Below are 16,337 nucleotides of genomic sequence, written 5' to 3'. Positions count from 1 at the left end.
ATATAAAGACGACATTGTCGACGCCGATGAAGACGACATTGCCGTCGCAGAAGTGGATGACATTACCGACGCAGTTGAACACGACGTAGACGATGCAGATGAAGACGACGCAAATTTAGTTGACGGTGACGACGCAGGAGTAGACGACTTTGACGACGCAGGTGTAGCTGACATAACCGACGCCGATGAAGATGACGTAGGCGACGCCGATATAAACGACGTTGAAGACGCAGATGTAGACGACGTAGTCGACGCAGATGTAGACGGCATAGCCGACGCCGATGAAGACAATGTAGACGACCTTGATGGCGCAGGTGTTTATGACGTTGTCGACACAGATGCACATGACATTAACGACACAGTAGTGTAGATAACGTAGACGACGCAAATGTAGACATCAAGGGCCATGCCGTTGTCACAGGAGCCGACCACGCAGACGCCGACGCCACCGCAGAAACCGTACCCAACACTGAATAATAAGACTATGCCGACGTATACACCGACGACCTTACAGGCGATTATGCAGGTTCCGCCGTTGCCTCAGGCCCCAGGGCCGAAGCTGACACCGAAGCGAACAAAAACATCTCTTATAAATCTCTCATAACGTATTCCTAAATACCATTTCCCACATTATATCTTGTAATCTTAAGTGGACCCAGTATACTTACCAAGTTCTGATTGATGAATCTTTGGGATTATAAATATTTCTATACATATATGTAGGTGCTGAGATTTGTGACGTTCATTTTTTCCAGTATCTGCGAAGGTGAGACGCGTTGGTTCTTATTGGTTTTTTCGTATGGTTATTTTTGTCATCTTAAATGTATATTAAATATGACCCATGGGATTAAATATGAGATGAAAAATATCGATTAAATTGTTATACAAGAAAATTGCTCGCTCTGTTTTGTTCGTGATTTGATTATTTTCTTTTGTCTTAATCGACTATGGCAGTGAAAGATATGTGAACTATTGTTATTAGAGATGTGTGTGTGTGTGTGTGTGTGTGTGTGTGTGTGTGATGTGTGTATGTGATGTGTCTGGTGATGCGTAGGTAGGCTTTTAATATATATTCTTTAAAAATATTTATTTACATTATGAGAGAAATAATGGTTAATAATCATACATTTATATTTAAGTAACATTGAACATTCGGACAAAGAAACTTGTTGAAATATTTCTTATGTCTGGCGACGGAATCGGAGCCTATTTGTTCATCATAGTTTAGCGTGTTCAAATGGCGTCGGCGTCCGCTGTTTACTCCGCGTCGGCGTCAGTGCAGGCTTAACAATATATTTAACTTAATATGTTTTAAAAATCCGTTCAGGATCCTGCCCAATGCGAGCCCGCAAAGGGAACCTGCAAAATCGACAAACATAAAACTCGAACATTTCACGACCATTATGTTTTTTACTTAAAAGTCAACATATTTAGGCTTAGCGGACTCAGGTTAATCATCATGCTCATGATTTAAATAAAACTTTTGTCTCTTGTTTCATCATTCGGTGGCGGCGAAAACGATCAATTTTTTTTATTATGTCGGCGATGCCTTCCACTGTGTGCTCCTTCTTTTTTGCATTTTGTAAGAAATGTCGTAATTATTGTTTGAACGGGGGAGAAAAAACCATAGTCCGAGATCTATGCAATCGCCTTCCAGTGAGCTACAAGGTCCTACGTAGCGAAATACTGGACATTGCAAAAATTTAACTTTTGGCAGGTTCACTTGAGAGCCCCAGGGGGTTGCTTCCTTGGGATGAAAAAAGTCCATTATCGGGGTTAATGCTAGCAGTATTTCCGTCAAAGAAAAGACAAGCTCTCACAAAATCCATGAAACACGACCGCTACGCGAGCGCACGAACACAGTTCCCGGAGAGCTTTTATTGTATACGACATCTCCTAACTTACTGAAAACCACAGAGGTATTGAATAAGAGAGTAATAGAGCAAAAGTCGGTAACCGGGTCGCAGTCGCCATCTTGAGTTTCATTAATGTTAGATTTTTCCGGAAGTGAACGAATGGGAAAACCCTGTCATACACCGTGAACCTTTATCTCGATTCCGTACGAGGGAGTAATCGTGTCAAATAGTCAGAGGTAGTTGCAGTAATATACAGTATGCAAAAGAATAGAAAAATCAACTTATTATTCTGATGTCCTCTAGTACGATACTTCTCAAGCCTATAAAATTTTAGTAAATACGATAGAAGTTACATCACCATGAGGGAGAAACATTTTTGGCTACTAAAAAAATATAGAAATTGTGTTTTTTGTCGCAGGTCGTAGTAACTATTTTATAGAAATTATCATTTAGTTATTAACTGTTTCGTATCTCTCTACGCATATTGTATACCACATAGTTGCTAAACCAACAAACAGCGGACTTTAGAACTGGTTCTTGAAGTCATACCTCAGGTCGCGGTTTGATTTTGTTGTTTTTGATACCCATTTCTGTTTATACAAAAATGTTAACAGGTAGTGAGACTAAACTTAAAAAATTATGCGTAGATTTTTGTGGTTTAAAGCACTCGTCTTATTGAAACGTGAACCCGTTGTGATAGAAATTAGATTAAGTTGTGTCACGCTCAAGCTACATTAGTGGTCCAGTAAGCCTTAATAAGCGTTACTTAATAATTTAATCTGTATGTAAGTAAATAATAATGTCTATTTCCATAACTAATAGAAATATATTGTACACTCAAGAGGAGATTTTAAATACGTTTTCACTACGTATAAATATTGCACGATGAAATAAACATTTTTTACACCCTAAGATCAGTCATTCACGACTACCGAATGATTTAGTTGATGAAGTGAACATGACAGGTGTGTCTGGACCGGGGACGCGGCTGTGTTTGCCGGGGATCGGCTCAGCGGGCCGTTGCACGGCGATCAGTGAAAGCACTCACTTTCATCGTGGTGGGGCGCGCTGGTTGCCGCCACAACAAAAGTGAACGTCGCCGTGAGCGCATACCACGCAAGTCGGCCAGTCGCTTGACAGTGCGTTTTCGAGCGTGTCTTGCTCGTACTCGCCTCGTGCTCTCGCGATGCCCAAGTGGTGGTTGCTGATGCTGCTGGCGACGAGCGCGGCGGCGGGCGGCCGTCTGCCCAGGACCTCGCCGCCCGTACCCGCGCCCGCGCCCGCTTCCGCGCCCGCCTCCGCTACCGCTCCCCGTCTCCCACAAAGGAACTTCACTCTATCCAGCCGGTCATCCGTTCGAAACAGGTCAGTTTAGAACTGTATATTTACATCATCATATCATTTGTTTTCTACGTTTATAGATGATTGCGTATTTCAACAACGAACAGATGTTATTAATTATACATATCTTTAACGATTCTAGATTATTAATGCTAATCAAAATTTATTAGCTGTAGAGTTTTTTATAATGTTGAGGGAGATGTTACTGTGGTTCTATTTTTATATGTTAGCTAAGTTCATTTTAAAAACAGGGAAGGGATTGAATAATGTAAGCGAAATTCTCACATATAATTAACAAATTGAAATTGTTACTTTGGTGTACTATTCATATTTCAATACGTATTTAGCTATGTATTAATGGGTGTAGCCTTCGAATCTCAGGTTCTGTATTATTTGTAAAGCTGCATGGCTAGTGACTGTATAAAATGTATGGGGATTAACATACTTTTATCATTAAAACTAAAGCTTCATTGAAAATTTTTCGAGATTGTGGAACATTTGCTAAATATTTTAAAATTTGTTTCGAAAGTTGTTTCCACAACCATTTGTAAATAAAATCGTAATAAAAAATGGAAAAATTTATTAAAGGTCCGTTCACTTATTTGTGCTGATTACATAACACGTTTAAACGACATGTACATACAGAGCGTAATTATCGAAAGCAATATGTTTGTTCAAGTACAATCGACCTAAAATGCACCAAGGTCTACGGGTAATGGGTTAGTATATTAATCAACACTACCAGTAAGAACCTTTCGACTTTTACACTTCCTTTAACTACTACAATATCGGTTAATTTGTCGCAAATATATATTTGCTTAAAATACTTTCTAGCGACCACTTTGGAGTTACAGTTTAAGAGCATTTCGATTTTCAACTTGTCAAGTACAACCACTGAAAGACGTAGTCCACCTCGCAATGATTCGCTCGACTGTAATCATTTTTTATTCCAAAAGATTTACTTAAGGATAAATACTGTGACTTCCACTGTTTGTAATGTTTATGTTATCTGTGATAGTTAATATGTTAATTAATACTAGATGTCCCCAGTACGCTTGGCCATGGGGCCCGCAATGTCTTTTATGGCTGTTTTTTAAAAAATATTATTGTCAAATTTTATGCCTATAAGAGCTATTATTAAAAATATGTATTATTTTTATTAACGCCCCTCAAACAAACAAACTTGTGGATGGAATTTCGTTACATCTCTTCTTAACCAATTTGATCTGTTCGATAAAGTTCAAATTCCAATTCTTAAAGACTTATGATTCCGGAAATGTTGTGATAAGTACATATGTGGAATATATATATATATATATATAAATTGGTTGCAAGTATGTTTCGTGTTTATGGCTTATGATGTTTCCGGCTGTTCGATATCAATTCGTTTTAATCTAGATTTTGTTCGTTTTCTTTTTACATAATGTCTACGCCGTTTTGCAGTGATAGATTTGAGCTACATTTGAATACTATAGTACAACACTGTTGGGTGAGCTTCTTCATTAATCAAGCGGAAAAAAACAAATTCCTTTTAAAAGAGCCGGATTGCTTAACTGTGTTCCGTGTGGTGTATGCAATAGTCTCGAACTGAAGACTCGACTGTTAGTGGAGCATTTATCGCGAACAATATGCTCGACTACCGATTAACCGACAACTAATATAAATTGATATTTAGGGCTGCTGCTGATTCATCAAACATCAAGCGGTACAATGATTATTTTATTTTGTCTATAAAAGTAGGTTTATTTGCAAAAATTGTTGCCTTCAAACTTATTACTAATACATTTGTTTTCAACCAACGTGGAACATATTTATCCTGTCAAGAAGAGACAAGAAATGCTTTCACAAAATATACAATTTCTTCTATTCGTATGTTCAATGCACATAACAATAACGTTAAATAAAATTTTATTATTTTCGTTAAAATAAATGAAATGCTTTCTTAAATGAATTCCCCGAGCTATTAAAGTAATCGATCAAGCTCTCGCTCCATCGAATAAATATATTTTTGAAATTGTTACGCCAAACTATTGTAGTTTCCTCTTCTATCTGTTATATTTATTTTTATTAATTTGCAACACTGGTTACTAACACATATGATGGAACCTTACTCGTTTATAAAAACTTCAGGTTTATAAATAAAATTTTAAGTACAGTGTACATGATATATTAATTTCTTTTATACCGGGATAACAGTCGATACATTTTCTGCCGGCATACTTCACCTGTCAAAAATTGTTACGTCCTCATCGATGGCGGTATGTACTATTGCTCAACAACGCTCATTTAGTTTAGGCACGTTTTATACATTTCATTTTGGTGCTCGGTACTGTTACTGAGTATTAAATATTTTGCATAATATTAATGATTTAACATTTCGTGTTGCTTGACTTCTATTAAAAGAGTTTTTCTCACGTATTCATTATACCTCCGAGTTTAAAATTTAATCTATTTTAAATACCAAAGAACTACAGTGTTCAGATAATAATTATAATATAAAATTTAATCGAAAATTCTGTAAATCCATAGAACATTAGTAACAATTTTTACTTTTTTATTCCAAACAGGTTGATAGCGCAAATTAAATAATAGAACACATAATTTTTTTATAACATCAAATCACTTATGTAAATGTAGCACTGGATACATTTAAACGTTTGCCTATATAGGATGATGGTGTACCTCATTTGCTGTTGGTTAATGTATTTATAAAACGTTTCAGAAATTTTGAAAAACTTACATATAATATAGTAAGAAAAAACATTTTAAAAATTTGGGTTAATAGTGATTGGCCTGTCGCATTTCTATAGCAAACCATCTACACATTAAGATATTAAGACTCCTTTATAGCATATACACCTATAACCAACCTATAAAAAATTTGGTCCTGCGATCATTGAAATGAACAAATGTGAGTAATAGAAATTCATATCTCGTAAAACCGCTAGCTGAATAAAAAAAGGCGTAGAATATCTGTTTGTCCTATATGACACCAATTCCTTTGTAATAAATAAGATAGTTAATATTACAAGGTTTTTTTTTTAATTATCTACTTATATCACTATAGAAAATAGTTTCTTGACAAAATAACTATTACATGATTGGTACAATAATTAGTTATGAATTTACGATCCGCTCCTGTGAGGAGTTCCAAGTAATTGAGAATGAATTATCTAGAATTCATGAATCTTAACGGTTTCCTCGACATGCTATCCGTTTAATTACACTATTCTACAGTTGTAATAGCGTGACTTTCTATGTAGGCTTTGGTTCGATTTCCGTGGGAAGTAAAAATTAATTGATTGGACTTATTTCAATTTTAATTGTAATGGTGGTCTGCAACGAATTCAAACCTATCCTTAAATGATTTCAGCACTTCTTTGATTTCTTGAATATAATATTGCGGCATAAAAAAAATAATAAATTGTTGATGTAACAATTGTTGGTTGAAAATGTGCACGTGCACTTTGAAACGAGAGGTGTCTTTAAAAAATCATGGCCACATTCACTTCCTCAACAATCAGTAGTTTGTTATAAAGCAACATTATAAAAACTTTTTGTAATTAATTTTAAATTATTCAGTAATTTTTTAATTACTAATTAAATAAGTAACATGGCGATTGTTGTAGAAATTAGAGTTTTAAGCACATTTTTTTATTATATACTATGTTACATTTATGTAAGTATAATTTTATTTGTCATTAAGTTTGTTCTTTTAATCGTGCGTGCTCCTATGATCTAGGGAAGATGATCCAGCCCTTGATAAACTTCTTTATTATGAATGGTAATAATTGAAGTTTTTATTTACATTCCTACATAATGATTGGTTAAATTGTATAGGTACCTAATGAATACTTTTAAATAATAATAATAACTCTTTTTATTTCCTTAGCATCAGAAATTACATTCAAAACCTCAGCTACAACAAACACGCCACGCTACAGCTTGTTTCGTAAAGTAAATTATATTTGATATTACAATTTGGACTGGCGTGCGTTAGGGCGTTAGGGAAAAAAATAGAAAATTGGAACAGCCTCGATGTTATAGTCATTAGAAGCTGATCATAAAAATTTTGGTTTGTAAATAGGATCAGTTTAACTGTTCTCCTGTGATAATATTTTTAGCTACATAATAAATAAGGTTGTAAATTGTATGATTTTTTTAATAGTTATAAAATATCATTTGGATGGTGTAGAGGAAATCGTGTCATAATTTTTATCTTATTATTACTTCTTCAAAACGTTGAACGTGTAGATAAAATTTGTACCTAGACATATTCATTAATATAAAATGAACGGTTTGAAATTTGAGAAGCAATCTAATCATGCGAATACTAAGGCGCTCGCCTAGTTAATATTACACCAATTGCCTTTTGATTTACCTTTACATATAAAATTAATATTACAATGATTTATATGCATTGAACAAAAAATTGTGTCTATCTATTTATTTCTTGTAGCTTATTCCGATAAACGGATATTAATGGTCTACTTTTTCTTAAGCTCCAATAGCAGACAGGTGGAGGCGCTTGAATTGAGATCAAGGTCAAAAAGGTGTTATTGTTGTAGGTTTAATTCTAATTGCCAGAGCTAATGTTAACCGCTGTCGGCACGGTTGTTCGTCATACTTTATGAAGTAGATACTCGATACCGTAAGGTGGGGATATACTTTGCTTAGACACCTAAATCTTTCTAACAAACCATCGATGTACGACGTGAATTATTCGTCTACGGATATGTTGCAAAAAGCTCATAGTGCGAGTGCATCTTGAATTTCGAAGGGACAGCGATCGGCCAAGGGCATAGCAGCTAAGCGAACGTATAGCACAAGCGTAAACTTTAAAACCGATTTATATAGACCAAAGAACTTATTTAATTATCACACACACACTGCCATTTTATATACCGTCTCCGTCTCACCAGTGACAAACTGTATTCATTGTCCCCTGTTCCGTGTATTGCGTCTAAATGTCAATGTCAGCTACCAATAGTACATGGGAAGATCAAACTGGGCGTATTATGATTTCATCTGATCTTGTTACTCGTTCAGATATGTAGAATGGTGTGTTGACAGGGACACAATAAATTTAACCGTTGCAAAATTTAAAAAATTTAAAAAAGGAAATTGTTTATTTGAATAAGATAAATATAATAATAAATATATTTATTTTAACATTGTTTTAACTACATTTGCAATTAAGAATACAAAAGGGAAATAAAATTCGCTTTTGGCATCCCGAACTAATCAACAGGATTGTGAAAAACAAAATAAAATTGAGTACCTAAAAAAATTGATAATCGTTTAGGCTGGCGGTTTAAATGTGAATAAGTACTTGTGTTACTGATAGTGAAAAACAGTACTACTATTGGGTCCTAACGATTAACATAGAAACCTTCTGAAATGCCAACTTGTGATGCTACCACAAGCGTAAATTTAGTATCAAACTAATAACTATGCTGCTATGTATAATCAGCGCCAGATAAAGGGGTGGGCAAGCTGAGCGATAATCCAAATTCAGTGAGACACCAGTAAAAAAATTGTAAAATTTTTTGACATTACAAAAATCTTATATATATAATGTATATAACAGGAATATTGTAACTTATCTCTCAAATGAACCTCTGTGTTATTCCATTTCTAACATCATCGTTTCATATCAACCGATAGACGTGCACTGCAAGGCACAGACCTCCCCCAAAAATCGCCGTGATAACCGGTCTAGCGCTGATTGCATCCAGCGATTTCTCGCCACCTTCACATGCCGTCGGCCTACCCACGCCGCGTCTGCCGTCTCGTCTCGCATCGCTTGTATATTAAATTATTTCTTTTAAAATTAAAATGAAAATGCATTAACTGTTTGTTTCAAAGTTTTGCAAAACCCGTTAACCGTTTCTATTTATAACTTATATCTGTAGATGAGGCGTCACTGGGTCAAAGTAAGCGAACGCTTCACTAATATTACAGCACGGATCAACTAGGTTTTTTGGCAGTTCTACTTCTCGCAGTATTGCACAAAGTATGTGAAAATTATGCTTAAGCTAGCTTAAGTAAACTTACTGTTACACTGTTACATTTCGCTGAGCACAACGTTAGTAATATGCAAGCGTTACTTTCCTTTCTGCGATGTTTTTCTATAGAACAATGTATAAGTAAGCAATCCTGGAGGTTAGCTTGTACATTAAATATGAAAAAAACTATAATTGTTCATTTATGGTCGAAATTAAATATTAATAAATTAAGTCATAAACGCAATATTATACACAATTCGGGAGTTACATATTTATAAAAGAGCTTTTATAAATGAAGTAAGGTAAAACGAAGTCGAAATAGCAGCTGGGAATAGTATTCATTCTGATACCTAACTATTTTATCCTGTAATGCATTCTCTTAAGTGTTAGGTTTTGTTACACTTCACTAATATCTTAAATCTTTGCTGTTGCGAAATATACTTGAATTAATATTCAAATTCAAAAATGCTTTATTGAACAAAGAACAGCATAAATATGTGATGCGTGAGCATAAAGATGGGTCTAGCATCTGTTTTGATGATAAATGCCTCAGATCTGAGAAGAACACGTGGAAGAATCTTAAAACAATTTTTTTATTTATAGAAAACATGAAATTACACATTTTTTTAAAAATTTTAGTTGTCTTGATGCCAATGCCAATATTGTCACGGTGTGTTTATCTTCTAGGAAGTCATATTATAAATTGTAGTAATCCTAAGCATACAAACGTTCTATGTAAAAATTTTAAATCTACCAATAAGAGCTTTCTAAAAGTTGTTGGGGTTGAATTTTCATTTGATGTAATCTATTTATGGGTAAAGAAATACTTTAACTCGTGTAAGCTGTAAGTCGGTCAGGTGACATTTATCTTATATCGAATAGCTTAAACATATGTATGTAGGGTGTACGCCAAATATCTGCCTAATGTTTTAAACTGTAATTGAGTTTTAGATAATTACTAATTCATTAATGCATCACACGTGCAACCCACTGTAGCTGAGGCCGAAAGGTTTTCGAATAGTGTAAAGGAGCCAGTAGACTCGGCGTGGGTAGCGTCTCCACGAGGCGGACAGAGGACATAGTCAAGATAGCGAGAAGTCACGATGAATGAGGTAGCATAAGCTGGTCATGGTGGCTAGATAGCCAGTGGCTTGATACTAAGATATTAGTAGGAGGGCTCGCAGCGGGCGTCTACCTGCTGATGTGCGTTAGTCACATGGGCAGTTTATATGGTGGTCACCAACAGGACGAGTTTTTTTTAAAATTAAACTATTAAACATAATAAAAAAAAATAAGTCTAATAAATTGAAATATAAAAGCTGCATGTAAAGAAAACTAATTACAGTGTCTTATCGCAAATAACTCTGGTTCGCATGGGTCATCAGGAGAACGACTGCCTTCTCAAAATACCACACCCATTCACCATAAATATCACGATAACCTGTTATGTTGCTCAAGGAAGTTGCTGAGACGCTGTCGAAGAAACATGACAAGGTCGTTTTCAAAGTGCAGGTCTACCCTTGTTAAGAAAAGTAGAATTTTTGATTCCCATATTATCTGTAACTCTCTATGTTTTCTTTTATTTTCAAAACGTAAGGGCGTTATAATGATTTACACAAATGTTTAATGCTTTGTTGTTAAAGATATCCGGTCGTGTGTAAACCAGTTTTTGGTTTTCGCTATGTTCTACTTAATGCTACCTCAAATTACTAATTGTGTCACCACTCACCGGGTGACTATGAAAAACAACCTTCAATAATGAACTGAAATAACTTGTACATGAACTTAACACGCCAGTACCGTATCACTTGTAATTATTTTCGATGTAATAAGTTGCATAACAAACAATAAATTGAAGCCAAGCACGAAACAGTACTCGTTGAAGGATTTAGTGTTAAAAAGGGCAATAATATCTTAAAAAAAATTGTAACACCTACATATTTTTTATGTTATATATTTCGACAATTAAATAAATCATTTACTAGCAATACTTGTGTTAGGTGATAACGTTCTTCCTTTTGCATGTGTTTTGATTATGTCTCTGTTTATGTGTGTTTTCCAATTGTTTATGTAGTAATGTTAAATACCAATACAAAAATATTAATTAAAAAGGTATGCGTGTGCGCGATAGCCAGTATTATTTATAAACCACTAATTTGAAAAGTTATTTTTGACTTAAAAATTATTAAAATATTTTAACATTATTTAAAACAAAGTGCACTTATATTTTGTCTTAAGCAAGCACAAACACACAATTGAGGTCACTCAATTGTTTAGGCCCTTCTTTAACCTCTGTCTTTTAGCGGCCACAACCTAAACGTCAGAAATGGCTGATTTTTACATTGAAATAACTTAAGTTAATATTATCTGCAATTCAATGAAAGTTTAAAGGTATCTAAATAGTAATAATATATCTTTTTAATAATAAGTAACGTGATTGCATGCGTATAAGTCATTTATTCTTTTTCATATATATTTATAAAGGTCTTATAGACGTATTACGCTGCGCTAAAATTTACCATGTACCTCGGTAATTCCTCACTTCTTAGAGAGATATTGTACATAATTAGCCAGTTACTATAATTGTTACGGTTCCATTATATCATAACTTTGTGCCGCCTTGGACAATCAAAGGCGGGCGGAACAGATGTCTACAAGGACATTAAGGTTTACGGAGTGGAAACAGCGGATCAGCAAGTTTTTCACATTAAGGTGGTAAAAACACCTTGGTAAGGTCGTTAGAAGACGCTGGATGCAAGCTGCTTCGAACCATGGAAAATATAGGAGAGAGGCCAATAATCAAGGTAAATGATGAAGATGATTCTCATTAATAAAATTTACTGCGATTAAGCACGGTGATTATCTGCTAGGTTTTTCTTGTTATAATACGGACAGCTGCCTTAACTTTTATGAACCTCGGTAAACGAGTACAACGGTACACATGCAATCGGAATAATAGATTAATTAAAATAGGTGGGCGCGTAGATTATTCGCGATCGGCCGCCATCATACAAATCGAGTGTATTATATTTCATAACTGGCGACCTTCAAACATCGAAATTTTAAACATCGAAAGTATTAAACGACGTCCGTTGTATGATATTAAGTTGACATTGTTCAATCAACTCGTAAGTCAATATTAAAGCTATATACCTTTGCGACTTGTCACTTTTTTATATTTGGCAATGCGGTTAACATCTTCTAATATAAGCGGGAGCATATTGACCATAATAATGTAACATAGTTGATTTATGAAGTCATAAGTGACGTTATGTCTATTAGACACACATAGATTTTAAGTCAGATGTTACATTACATTTCTTCGACTTCTCTCTGGTCCAAGCATTCTCATCGAAGACTTAAAAATTTTAAACAAGCTAATGCTGGATGCGGATAGCGCAAGTTTCTCGTGTCGATCTTTGGTACAGGACTATGCTTCGCAGAGCGCGTTTATCAGGTGACATAACTATGATAAATGTAGTATTAGTTTTGCTTGACTTACAGAAATTAAATAAAACAAAACAAGCAATACCCGCAAAGATCACCGATCGGAGCGTCACAAATAGCGTCGCACGCACCCTTGACCTGTTGATCGAGGTCGATTTCTATCATCGCTTCCTCGCTGCATGATAACAAATACGAATCTGTCCAATCTCGATAGTTTTTTTTTCATTTACCGTTAATTAATTCTCAATTAGCACGCTATTTATTTAAATAATATATGCAAATCGAACCGGACCAATGTTGAGCTATCTCTTATTTTACATAAAAACAGCTATCTTCTGACTCACCGACGTGTAATTTTGTTAGAGATTGCTAATGATTAAAATATGCTTTTAAAGAGCGAAATTCAAAAAATAAATAATTTATAAAAAAATGACAATGCGACTCAAGTATATACACCTGCAAGGAAATATAGCATCAATGTGTGAAATGAACAGAGTGCCAAATACAAAAAAAAATCGAGATCCTTAAACTAATGTTTCGAATTGTGAAACTGGATCATATGTACATGAAAGTATTCCAAAGTTTTATCGAGAGATGTAACCACATTTTTATAGCCCCCGTTTCCGTGGGCCTCAGGTACCTCCTTCTTTGTGTGGGACAGACGTTACAAGTTCAGGTACTAATTTTTTCAGAGGTATTTTTATTTACATTTGTCTTTTTTCTTCCGTCATAAAATCTTTCACGCCTTTCTTTCCTTTTATCCGCCATATAATCTTTGACTCCCTAAGCATTATTATCATTCTTTTAACCATTGCCTTTCTTCCTTCTACTCCATTCCCAAAGTATCGTCATTCTGCCGCCGTGCTCCGTACGGACACCATACGGTTGCTAAAGTAGCTATCGAGAATAAGCGCCAGATTGGCGGCGCAGCGAGACTTTGTCAAACTGCACTTTACAGCAGGCCATCACGCGATGCTTGATTTTATAGTACTCCTTTGATGATTACTATTCCTGCTTCATTGGCAAGCTCACAGTAGGTCAACGTACCATGGAGAGATCGAAATCGAGAAATAAGAAGACAACAGATAGACGAATGAAAAAAACCAGCGTAGCCCAGCGGGTGGACTTTTTCATGTGAAAATGGGTAGGCCAAGTATCACAACAGTACAGATCGTCGCTGGGATCTTAAGGTTTTTGGGTGGTGGCCACGGATAGCCAAACTTCACTTCACCCATAGGGTGAATAAACTATCTTATTAAGGTAGTAGATATACGCTGGAAACAGGCCGCTTCCAAACGATGTTATTAGAAACTTGTGAAGGAGACGTACGTCCTACGACTGAAATGATGATGGTGATTGATGCTCACATCATTAGATGACATTTTTTAATTATTTAAATGATGTTAGCAGGAAAATTTGTGAATGAAATTCGTACCTGTGACTTGATAGCTTATGAAGTGTCTGTTTTGGAAAAGTAGTTCCGCATTTTATTTTTTATTATTATTTACAGCTTTAACAAGTTTGGGGTAGCAAAGCTGTGAAGGTGCTGAGCCTAAATATTTTTACAGTAACTATTCAAGAGGGCTCCTTTGAGAGCCTAAGTTATATTATTTATTTAATCGAATTTGGCACTCTGAGATCCGTAGATGAACGAAAGTTGCCGAAATAGCCGAACGGATTGGCAAGTAGAAGTGGTAGTGGGCAGGCGAGGAACTTTTCTTTTACTTTTGTGTTTCCTTTTTTTATAAAAGAATATTATTACGATGAAATTGTAGTGTAGTTGTATCCATATATAATAAATACTTGATGTAAAATATTGTTTTATGTCTGGTAAATTATTAATAACAGTCACTAATGGATCTAAATAAATAAGTGAAAACAACCTTATTAATCTTATCTAAACAGTTCAAACATTTGTCCTTCATGGATAGCTTATAACGAGAGAACATTAACAGTATTGTAAATTGAACAATAATCATATATCATATAACATTACAAATTACCAATATTTTGTAACACTTCCTGTAATGTATACTTTTGTGAGTGTGAACATATATGTCACATTTGTCACTATAACAAGTTATTCAATATTTAACATCCTATCGACACAGTTGTTTCGGATATTTGAAAAATAATATTTGCACAATAAATTTTTGGTAACTTTATTATAACTTTACCACAACCAAAAATTAAATTTCCTACCTCCACCAAAAAATATTGAGAGTATATGTCAGCTACAGTAAATAAGAGAAACAAGTAATGCACGAAAGCACTGAAAGGTTTGCGTAAGGTTTTAATCTAGTTTTATTAGTACTGCCAGCGATTATTGCTTTAGTGGCATTTCTCGACAAAACAATCACTTCACTTTAGCGGGACCCGCGGTTTGCGGCCACTTGCAGTTTCGAGTATAAAACAAGGGGGCTATAATTGTTGCCTAATAATGGCCTCGGTTAGTCTGTTACAATGAAGTAACGTTATGAATCTATATTGTATTATAGCCAGAACGGATACACGGGCGCTTACTTAATTAAGATTGTTGTATTGGTTTATTTTGAAAAGCACCTACATATCGACCTAATTATCAATCAAAAGCACACCATAATTCCATCATTTCATAGCAACAATAACGTTTACTAAATGTGCACCCTGATATTAAGTTAGTTAATATTTTTGTAATAAGATAATAAGGTCATCAATTATAACAGTAAAAATTTATTACCTAACATATAGTAAAGTGAGTAGTGATGATTTACGGCAGTGAAACGTAGTTTCGCACTTCAGGTCTCATTGTCAAGCTTACAGTCATGGCATGCTCAAAATACAGGTCATGCTCAAAATTTTCCAACGAGATGGAATCTGATATAAGGAAATCCGTTGACAAATGAAACTAAAGGACATAGCCCACCGGATTGACGAATTGAAGTGGCAATGGGCAAGCAAGCCACATAGCACGCAGAACAGATGGCTACTATAAGCTTCTGGAGTGGACACCAAGTTCCGACAAACGAAGACAGTGGTGACCTCTTACGGCTGAAATGAAAATAACGACGATAGTGACAATATTAAAGAGTTAAGGGAACGATAAAGTAGTCTATTCATTCTTTTAGACAAAAATAAATTAATGCTTGCTTTTACATACCTTAACATGATCTTTCAAACTACTTCTCTAGATTGCCTGGACCTCTTTTCTATTTTATATAAAATTGTCACCTTTAAACCTAACTGTTACGGTCAATGTTTTTTGTAATGCAAATATCTATTAATGTTATTATAAACACATAAACACACAACACTTACCCAAACATCGGTTGACAGGGCGGTGTTTGCATATCAAAGACGGCATAATAAACACTAATTTTACAAGTACAATTTATTAATTACTTTAGTATGCGATTTTATTTTAAAGTAAGGAATTAATTATTTGTTGCGTGGAGAGAGAGAAAAAGAAAAGTTTTCCTCTTACTTTATACAAGTTTAAAAGAGTTGTACCGCTAAATGATACGAAAACGTAAAGGTTACGTTAGAATGTATAATCAAAGCTGCAAAGCTAAGAATTAAGGAAATTAAAAACAACAAGACATGTATTCGAATAACGGATTGACTCGTTCATCAGTTCTTTAATTACCTTTGTAATAAACAGCTTTGTGCTAACATTGCCAAAAAAACAATATTTTTTAGCAAAACA

General features: G+C 34.8%; 1 protein-coding gene across 2 annotated transcripts in view; it reads left to right on the top strand.

Moving 5' to 3' along the window:
* The first annotated feature begins 3,159 nt into the window (after positions 1-3,159).
* The window catches only part of LOC137919368 (angiopoietin-related protein 2), a 53,916-nt gene continuing 40,738 nt past the window's right edge, over positions 3,160-16,337 (top strand). For both annotated transcript variants that reach the window (XM_068762433.1, XM_068762424.1), the window contains exon 1: positions 3,160-3,221. The gene's annotated coding sequence lies outside the window, so the exon portion shown is untranslated. The remainder of the gene's footprint in view (positions 3,222-16,337) is intronic.

Source organism: Battus philenor, unplaced genomic scaffold, assembly GCF_028537555.1.
Source record: "Battus philenor isolate CCGP_79_NKW_IND1 unplaced genomic scaffold, ilBatPhil1.0.hap1 SCAF_1, whole genome shotgun sequence".
Lineage (NCBI taxonomy): Eukaryota > Metazoa > Arthropoda > Insecta > Lepidoptera > Papilionidae > Battus > Battus philenor.
This window is presented reverse-complemented; position numbering and strand designations above follow the sequence as displayed.